Source organism: Girardinichthys multiradiatus, chromosome 7 (genome assembly GCF_021462225.1).
Source record: "Girardinichthys multiradiatus isolate DD_20200921_A chromosome 7, DD_fGirMul_XY1, whole genome shotgun sequence".
NCBI classification, from domain to species: Eukaryota; Metazoa; Chordata; class Actinopteri; order Cyprinodontiformes; family Goodeidae; genus Girardinichthys; species Girardinichthys multiradiatus.
Genome location: NC_061800.1, coordinates 373,611 through 381,851, shown reverse-complemented (window position 1 = coordinate 381,851; position 8,241 = coordinate 373,611). Strand labels below are relative to the sequence as shown.

General features: G+C 47.7%; 1 long non-coding RNA gene across 1 annotated transcript; it reads left to right on the top strand.

Annotated features, from left to right (window-relative positions):
• The first annotated feature begins 2,453 nt into the window (after positions 1-2,453).
• Positions 2,454-8,020, top strand: LOC124871116. Its single transcript, XR_007038952.1, has 4 exons — positions 2,454-2,538; positions 2,725-2,885; positions 3,744-3,793; positions 7,852-8,020. It is a non-coding gene; the product is annotated as an uncharacterized LOC124871116 (long non-coding RNA).
• The last annotated feature ends 221 nt before the right edge of the window (positions 8,021-8,241 follow it).

Sequence of the window (8,241 nt, the reverse complement as noted above, 5' to 3'; positions counted from 1 at the left end):
TAGATATCCCTTACCACTCCTGAACACAGCTTTTGATCAGATCCAGGGAGCCAAGATATTTTCTAAGCTGAATCTAAGGAATTCATATCATCTGGTCTAAATCAGAGAAAGAGATGAGTGGAAAACGGCTTTCAACACGCCTACGGGCCATTATGAATACAAGGTCATGCCATTTGGATTTACTAATGCTCCTGCATTAGTAATAGTCATTGGTCAATGACGTTCTAAGACATGGTGGGTCAATTTGTATTTGTTTATCTTGATGACATACTGATTTATTCTCAAGATCTGGAAACCCACAGAAAACATGTCAGAGCTGTTCTCCTGCATCTTCTCCAAAACCAATTGTTTGTCAAGGCAGAGAAATGTGAGTTCCACATAACTACCACTTCCTTTTTGGTCTTCATCATCTCCCAAGATCAGGTGATTGTTGACCCCTCCAAAGTAAGGGCCGTATTGGAATGGCCTGTTCCAACTGATCGCAAGCAGCTTCAAAGATTTCTGGTCTTCGCAAACTTCTATAGGAGGTTTATTAGAAATTACAGCCTGGTTGCTACTCCCCTAAACGCTCTTACCTCTTCCAAGTGAAATTTGTGTGGAATAAGGATGCAGAGAAGGCCTTCAATAGGTTAAAGGAACTCTTCACGTCAGCACCAGTGTTAGTCTCCTGACCCAGAAAGACAGTTTATCATGGAGGTGGATGCCTCAAGCACTGGGGTCGGAGCTGTATTAAGCCAAAGAGGTGAGGATGATCGTGTTCACCCATGTGCCTTTTTCTCAAGGACTATGTCACAGGCTGAGCGGAATTATGACGTGGGAGACAGAGAGTTGCTGGCCGTCAAGTTGGCATTGACAGAGTGGAGACATTGGCAGGAGGGGACTAAGGAGCCATTTATGGTGTGGACTGACCATAAAAACTTGGAGTACCTGAAATCAGCAAAACGGCTAAACCCCAGACAGGCTAGGTGGGCTCTGTTTTTCGGTCGTTTTAATTTCTCCCTGTCTTACAGGCCACGGAGTAAAAATGGCAAACCTGACGCCCTATCCCGGATTCAAGAGCCTGAAGAATCTCAGTCTGCGGGTGAAGAGGAGTTTATCCTTCCTGAACCCGTCAGGTTGTCTGTGTCCCGAGTGGAGGTGGAAAGGGAGGTCCAGGAGGCCATTAGGGATCTGCCTATCCCACCGTCATGCCCACCGGACCGCTGTTTTGTTCCTGAACGCCTTGTGCCTAAGGTACTGGAGTCTTGTCATTGCTCTCGTTTCGTTTGTCATCCTGGAATCAGCAGAACTATTCAGACAGTTCAAACTCAGTTTTGGTGGCCATCACCGGTGTCAAAGACTTTGTTTCTACATGCACTCAATGTTGTCAAGCCAAGCCTTCTCGTCGTCCCCCTGCGGGGTTGTTGCACCCATTGCCCATTCCCCCTCGCCCATGGTCGCACATTGCGATGGACTTTGTGACAGGTTTACCGGTTTCAAATGGTCACTCTGTACTACTAACCATAATTGACAGATTTTCTAAGATGGTTCATCTGGTGCCCTTGGAGAAGCTTCCATCTGCAAAGGAGATGAGTGAGATATTGACCAGAGAAGTTTTTAGGCTCCATGGAATTCCTAATGACATTGTTTCCAATAGAGGACCCCAGTTTGTGTCACGTTTGAGGAAGGAGTTTTGTTCTTTGTTGGGAATTTCTGTTAGTCTCTCTTCAGGGTTTCATCCTCAATCTGATGGCCAAACCGAGAGAGCCAACCAAGAAGTAGAAACCAAACTTTGTATTTTATGTGAGTCAGACCCGACCAAGTGGTCACAAAATTTGCCCTGCCATGAACTCTATGCAATCAAGTGCCACTAGTTTGTCCCCTTTTCATGTTGTGTTTGGTTTCCAGCCACCCATGTTTTTGGTTCAGGAGAGAGAGAGGCTAATGTTCCGTCCGCCCAAGCGGCTGCCCTTAGGTGCCAAAGAATATGGAGAAAGGCCAGGAGGTCGATGATCAGAATGACACTGGTTCAGTCAAGAATGGCCAACCGGAGACGGACCCCTGACCCTAAGTACCATGTGGGGCAGAAAGTTTGGCTCTCCACCAAGGACCTCCCTTTAAGGGTAGAATCCCGGAAATTGGCACCCCGATTTGTTGGACCTTTCCCAATTTCCAAGATCATCAACCCTGTCGCTGTACGGCTGAGATTACCCAACTCCATGAGGATTCACCCCACGTTCCACGTTTCTCAGGTCAAGCCCTTCGTGGAGCCCCAACTTGGGTTGAAGCCCAACTTAGAAGTACTTGAAGTAAGCAGCAAAGGAGCTGCTGCTTTTTGGGATTCAACTGAGACCCTCAGCAGTTTTGCCTTGCATTTTAAAGATTGAGACATACCGATTAACATGGATAACTCAAACTAATCAAGTTGTGCAGTTAACTCACTATTTACAGTATTTTATTCCACTGTGTTTTCAGGAAGCTCTTCTTCTGCTTCTGCTGCCAAAGAGCCAGTTGTTGCCCTAGTGAAGAAGGTGCAGGAGGTATTCAACTAAAAATACAGTAAGGGTGCATTATAACACTATAATAAATTTAAAGTCAAAAGAAATGACCAAATTGAGGTATTCTTATTCATTGCCTTTAATTAAAGTAAAAAATAAAATCAGAGGTCTGCAGTGATCATTCACTTGTCTGTCTGCTTAACTGCAAATATTTCTAACCTTTTGAAACATTTGCCCCTCATTTCAGATGAAGTGGGAGGCTACCGTACCGTTCTCTTCAAAATCATAGCATCATCATAAATGCTTCTGGACTACCTAACGGCCTGACCCTGAAAAAGCCATCCCACTATGGAAGAAAACAGTTAGAAGACATTTTAAAAGCTGCAGAGCAAATTTCTTTTCAAATAGGTGAGTGATTTGCACATAAATTTTGACAGGCATACTGTTGACATATTGTCTATATAAGTAATCTAATTTTAAAGGTACTTAAGCATCTGGTGGGTGGTTGGATTATGAGAGATTTTACATGACATTAAAAGTACATTGTAAGTTTATTAGTTGCCTCATAATCACCTCAACAATTTGTCATACAATAAAATTAAATCTAACTAGTAAATAACTACACTTTAATATAAGATATGAAATGTAATAGTCAACTCATCTCTAACATATTGGCATCTATAAATGTTTATTTTGTTTTATTAATGGGTGGTGGTCAATACCACCTGTTCCTCTTGGGAAAAAGCTGGAATTGTTGTCTGCTAACAGATTCTACAGAATATAATCGAGAGCTATGTCTGTTGGTTTAATTCAATTCAGAAATACTTTATTAATCCTAAAGGGACATTAAATGTTGTTGTAGCTCATGTTCTGCAGGTTTCTTCAAAGAGTCGTTGTAGATGCTGATGGCTGTGGGCAGGAAGGATCTCCTGTAGCGCTCCGTCTTACAGCAGATCTGAAGAAGCCTCTGACTGAAGACACTCTGTTGTTGTAGGACAGTTTGATGAAGATGATGCTCATTTTATGAAGAATCCTTCCTGCACAATCAAATCTCATAGCTTCATTTAGTTGAAAACCAAATGAAAATTTGAAGTCATAAGTCACAAAGTTTTTACCTGAAATATTTTAGAAATCTCCTTTTTTATAAATGGCACAGGTCTATTAACTCAACACTTGGGTAGCATTTAGGTTGTTTGGTATTACAGATTCTTCAACAATTTTTAGGGTTACATTTTCAGAATACTGTCTCTCTGCTTTTCTCTTCAGATGTACAGAGTGTTGAGGAGGGAGTTCAATCGTGGTGATGACTGCAAATGGTATGTCTTGAGATTATGTTACATAAACATAATGTTTTTCATCTTTTAGTAAAGGTCTCAGGTATACCAGGGTACATTTTGCTTGTTATAATAATGGGCTATTTTTGGGCTGCCTTAATCATACAGTTTGTATTTGGATTGTATGGGTATTGTTAGGATCAGTTAAACACATCAGATTTGATATTCCCAGTGTCAGTCCAATTTATTGTATAACTACGGATATCTATTGTACATGGTTAGTGGCACTAATGGTCTGTAATAGAATAGTTACCATCAAAAACCCTGACCTGAAGCTGTCAACTGAACCAAACAGACCAAACCAACTTATCCTGAAATATGTTCAAGGCTACAGTTGTTAACTATTTGGATGGATTTATAAATATCAAGACAAGGGTAATTGCAATGTTTTGGTGACTTTTTTCTGTCTAAATCAAAATTTTTATTAGTTATCTGATTCCTGTTATTTTTGTGATTTTTTTTCTTCCTGTAAGTTTTTCTATAGTTTTTTAGTGATGTGTGTATCTGCTCGTAATCGTACTCGTCCCAGACCGGGTTGCGGGGGCAGCAGACTCAGCAGAGACGCCCAGACGTCGCTCTCCCCAGACACCTCCTCCAGCCCAAGGCATTCCCAGGCCAGCCGAGAGACATAGTCCCTCCAGCGTGTCTTGGGCCTCCTCCCGGTGGGACGTGCCTGGAACACCTCCCGAGGAAGGCGTCCAGGAGGCATCTGGTATAGATGCCCGAGCCACCTCAACTGGCTCCTGTCGATGTGGAGGAACAGCAGCTCTACTCCGAGCCCCTCCAGGATAGTCGAGCTCAATTCAGTCGCTTGTATCCAGGATCTCGTTCTTTCGGTCATGACCCAAAGTTCATGGCCATAGGTGAGGGTAGGAACGTAGACCAACCGGTAAATCGAGAGCTTCGGTTTTCGGCTCAGCTCTCTCTTCACCACAACGGACCGGCACAGTGCCCCCATTACTGCGGAAGCCGCACCGATCTGCCTGTCGATCTCCCGCTCCATTCTTCCCTCACTCGTGAACAAGACCCCGAGATACTTAAAGTCCTCCACTTGAGGCAGGAACTGCACCTCCAACCTGAAGAGGACAAGCCACCCTTTTCCGGTCGAGAACCATGGCCTCGGACTTGGAGGAGCTGATCCTCATCCCAGCCGCTTCACACCCGGCTGCGAACCGCCCCAGTGCATGCTGTAGGTCTTGGCTAGAGGGGGCCAGCAGGACCACGTCATCTGCAAAAAGAAGAGACGAAATCCTCTGGTCCCCAAACCAGACCCCCTCTGGCCCTTGGCTGCGCCTAGAAATCCTGTCCATAAAAGTTATGAACAGAACCGGTAACAAAGGGCAGCCCTGCTGGAGTCCAACATGCACCGGGAACAGGTCCGACTTAGTGCCTGCAATGCGAACCAAACTCCTGCTCCGCTTGTACAGAGACTGGATGGCCCCTGGTAAAGGGCCCCCGATTCCATACTCCTGGAGCACCCCCCACAGGGCATCACGAGGGAAACAGTCGAATGCTTTCTCCAGGTCCACAAAACAGATTTTGACCGGTTGGGCAAACTCCCATGAACCCTCGAGTCCCCTGTAGAGGGTATAGAGCTGGTCCAGTGTTCCACGGCCGGGACGAAAACCACACTGCTCCTCCTGAAGCCGGGGTTCGACTATCGGCTGGACTCTCCTCTCCAATACTCTGGCCTAGGCCTTTCCAGGGAGGCTGAGGAGTCTGATCCCCCTGTAGTTGGAACACACCCTCCGGTCACCCTTCATTTGTAGGGGGACCACCACCTCAGTCTGCCAATCCAGAGGCACTGTCCCCATACGAAACGCATTGTTGAAGAGGCGTGTCAACCATGACAGCCCCACAACATCCAAAGACTTGAGGTACTCAGGGCGGATCTCATCCAACCCCAAAGCCCTGCCACCGCGGAGCTTTTTATCCACCTCGGGGACTTCAGTCTGGGTGATGAAAGAGTCCAACCCCAAGCCTCTGTTTCCACCAGGGAATGCGTGATGGCCGGATTGAGGAGATTGCGGCACGCTTGGCCTCACGGTACCCGTCAGCTGCCTGAGGAGTCCCACAAGCCAACCACAGCCGATAGGACTCCTTCTTCAGCTTGACAGTGTCCCTTACTGCCAGTGTCTACGACCGGGTTCGGGGATTGCCGCCATGACAGGCACCGCAGACCTTACGGCCGCAGCTACGGGCATCGACAATAGATGCAGAGAACATGGTCCACTCGGACTCTATGTCTCCAACATCCCTTGGAATCTGGTCAGAGCTTTCCTGGAGGTGAGAGTTGAACACATCCCTGGACAAGGGGTCCGCCAGACGTTCCCAGCAGACCTTCACTACGCGCTTGGGCCTTCCAAGTCTGTCCGGCTTTCTCCTCCCCCAGCGGATCCAACTCACCACCAGGTGGTGATCAGTGGACAGCTCAGCCCCTCTTCACCCGAGTGTCCAAAACATGCGGCCGAAGGTCTGATGATACGACAACAAAGTCGATCATTGACCTCCTGCTTAGGGTGTCCTGGTGCCAAGTGCACTGATGGACACCCTTATGTTTGAACAAGGTGTTCATTATGGAAAATCCGTGACTAGCACAGAAGTTCAATAACAAAACACCACTCGGATTCAGATCGGGGAGGCCATTCCTCCCGATCACGCCACTCCAGGTGTCACTGTCGTTTCCCACGTGGGCGTTGAAGTCCCCCAGCAGAATAATGGAGTCCCAGGGAGGGGCACTATCCAGCATCCCCGACAGGGATGCCAAGAAGGCTGGGTACGCCGCACTACCACTCAGCCCGTAGGCTGAAATGATAGTCAAAGACCTCTCCCCAACCTGAAAGCGCAGGGATACGACCCTCTCATCCACTCGGGTAAACCCCAACACTAGACGGCATAGCTGGGGGGTGACAAAAAAACCCACCCCAGCCCGCTGCCTCTCCCTGTGGGCCACTCCAGAGTAGGAGAGAGTCCAGCCCCTCTCAAGGAGATGGGTTCCAGAGCCCACGCCGTGCGTGGAGGTGAGCCCGACTATTTCTAGTCCATATCTCTCGACCTCCCGCACAAGCTCAGGCTCCTTCCCCCCCAGCGAGGTGACATTCCACATCCCTAGAGCCAGCCTAAGCATTCGGGGATCGGGCCGCCGAGGTCTCCACATTCGTCTACCGCCCAATCCTCTTTTCACCGGTCCCTCACGGTTCCCCCTGCAGGTGGTGGGCCCACTGGGGGATGGTCTCGCGTCTCTCGTTCGGGCTTGGCCCAGCTGGGTCCCGTGAGGAGAAACCCAGCCACCAGGTGCTCTCTGACGAGTCCCGACCCCAGGCCTGGCTCCAGGGTGGGACCCCGGCTCCGCCGTACCGGGCGACGTCACGTCCCTTGATTTGGTATTTGTCATGGGGGGTCCTTGAACCGCTCTTTGTCTGACCCGTCACCTAGAGCCTATTTGCCATGGGAGACCCTAACAGGGGCATTTAAGCCCCAGACAACATAGCCTCTAGGGTCATTTGAGCATTCAAACCCCTCCAACACGTTAAGGTGGCGGTTCAAGGATGTGTGTATCTGTATGCTTCTATTTGCCTTTTTGCTTTGCCACGGACACACCTTGTTAGGGTTTTTATGACTTTTCATATTGTCTATCACTTGTGTCTGCTCTAAGTGCTTTCTTCCCCCACATGCCATAGACAAAGAGATAAGAGAGAAGGGTGAGTTATGCTATTATCAGCAACATCTAGGGACTGGCACCAATCCTCACTCCTTTCTCTAAAACACATGAACCCTAACCATTCTGACCCCACACACACACACACACACCCACCTTGAATGTTGTTTGAACTGTGTGTGAGCAAGCATGTATAAATAAAGAGGGAGGAGTGTTAATACTTTGTAGTTTTGCACTGCAGAGTGTGACCTACCCTTGCCGCAAGTATAACTGACTCTATGTCGTTCCTTACCTCTGAGTTGACTAAATAATACCTATCATTAATTTGGTCCTTTGGAGCCGGATATTATAAGAACTAAACTGATTTTATCTTTCTTTGCAGTGACTGGCGGATCTCCGGGAACAGCCTGACGTCGAGTTAAGCTCTGCCGCACAGCCGCATTTAGGCCTGGTGGCTGAAAGTCCCGGTGTGTGACGTTCGCATCTGGCCGGTGGATTATTGTCTTACTCGGCGCTGGGTGACTCTGGAGGCCCGACAGAGTCACCTAGAAGTCAACTCCGCGGTGAGATATTTTTAAAATACAGTACATGAGATAAGAGTAAGCGCTATATAAATGAAAGAAGAAAAGTATTTACAAGTCGTTTGGTAGTGTGTCGCCGTAAGGACACTGCATTGGGAAGGTTTTATTTCGCCGCAAAGAAATGGTGATAAATTTGGGTAGTTATCTCGCCGTAAAGAGATTAAAAACGTCTAGGCACCGTAAAGTGAACT